The following is a 1681-nucleotide window of genomic DNA, read 5'->3' as shown; positions in this document are numbered from 1 at the left end:
CACCTGTATTAACAGGTAGAACTGGAAATCGTGCCTTAGGAGTCTGTCTGGATCAGGGAAATTCCATTTCCCCATGCTTGAGGATGAGGATGAGTATGATGGGTGAAAATGAGGCTGTGATTAGGAATAGGGAGTCTCCTCACTCAGTGGGTGCTTATGTGGAAGTTTAGCGCATTGTGCTTCCTGTGGGTTGCTTGATAAATGTTCATTTTTCCTGATGTTTGTTGGAGCCACTTGTGTAGATGCAGTTAGTCACATGAGTAGAACAGACAACAGAAATAGGCAGTGCAGGACAGGAATCAATGTAGCTAGTTTATCAGTTATGGCCAGAGGCTGTGCTCACTAGTCAAGCGAAGCCGCTTTACAGTCCACACAGTCCTGGAGGCACCAACATTCTGAGACAGTGAAGAGACCTGAGCAAAGCAACAGGCCCTGGTCACAAGCTGGCAGACACCTGCTCAGCTACTCACTCATGGCTAGAACCAGCAAGTGACTGCAGTGGTCCGGCCCAGTTTAAGAAGCATTTAGGACACAGATTCAGGTTCCAGCTCCATACCATGGCAGCAGCTTGTGGAGACTAATAATCATCCAGTGCCTGGCAGTGTATTTCATTCATATAATGATCCTATGAGGCAGAAGGAAATTAATCCGAAGTCATGTGTCCAAGGGCATTCAGCTTAGAAATGGAATTGGGATTTGAACCTAGAGTAACCCTAAGGTCCTTCCTTTTCTACACCACCATGGCACCTCCTAGATGAAGCCGAATGTATTTGCCTCTAAGCTACCAGTCCTTAAAAATTGAGTTTACAAGTCATCTGGGGCATGAAAACCAGATGCCTAGACCTCAAGTAGAGATTGCTACATGTGTTTTGGCAAGCATAACGAACAACTAAGATGTGGGTTACCATGGAACCCAATTTATATTCTGAGAGGTATTCCAACTATTTTTTTTCCTCCTTTCCTTTAAATTTCACATCATGATAGACTCTCTATGGAATTTCTTCTCCTAAAGCTTGTTTTTGCACTGATCTTGCCATTTCTGGTACCAATACACATTTTCCTCTGGTCTGTGGTTCACTTTTTAAAAATCATTGAACCTTCCTTCACCTGGCTTTTTAAAGCCAAAATATTTTCTGGAGCCCCAAGATCACCCCCACAATATACTTCCCTCATATTTAGGTAGTTTACAAAACACTCACATTTGTTATTTCTGATGTGTGGAAGGCAGGAGTTATTTTCATCTTGCAGGTGAAAAAGACCAGGGTTACACTGCTTGTCCATATTTAGACAGGCAGTGAACTAGGCACTAGCAGTTGGGTCTTCTAATGCCTATCAAAGGATTCTTCCCTTCCTGAACTTGATGACACTGGAATTTAACTGTATAACATAGAACATTTGCTCTGAAAGTAAGTCTTAGGAATCTTGAAGGGTAAAGGATGACTTGGAAGTTTAATCAGCTGTTTAGATGGCCAAGGAAAAAATCTAAACCTTCAGGATGCCTCCAAAGGTTTGCACTAGAGGTCTCCTAGGGGGCCTTCCACAGTCAACTAAAGCCAGGTATCACTGCCTGACATGCAATTCTGGCTAAGAACTTGGGGTTTCACAGTCATCCGAGTGTCTACATCAGCCCATGCCCATGCCCCAGACACCTCAACAAATCTATTCAATGCAGAATCCATAA

Source organism: Aotus nancymaae, unplaced genomic scaffold (genome assembly GCF_030222135.1).
Source record: "Aotus nancymaae isolate 86718 unplaced genomic scaffold, 86718_ANA_hifiasm-v0.15.2.pri h1tg000059l, whole genome shotgun sequence".
Taxonomy (NCBI): Eukaryota; Metazoa; Chordata; class Mammalia; order Primates; family Aotidae; genus Aotus; species Aotus nancymaae.
This window is presented reverse-complemented; position numbering follows the sequence as displayed.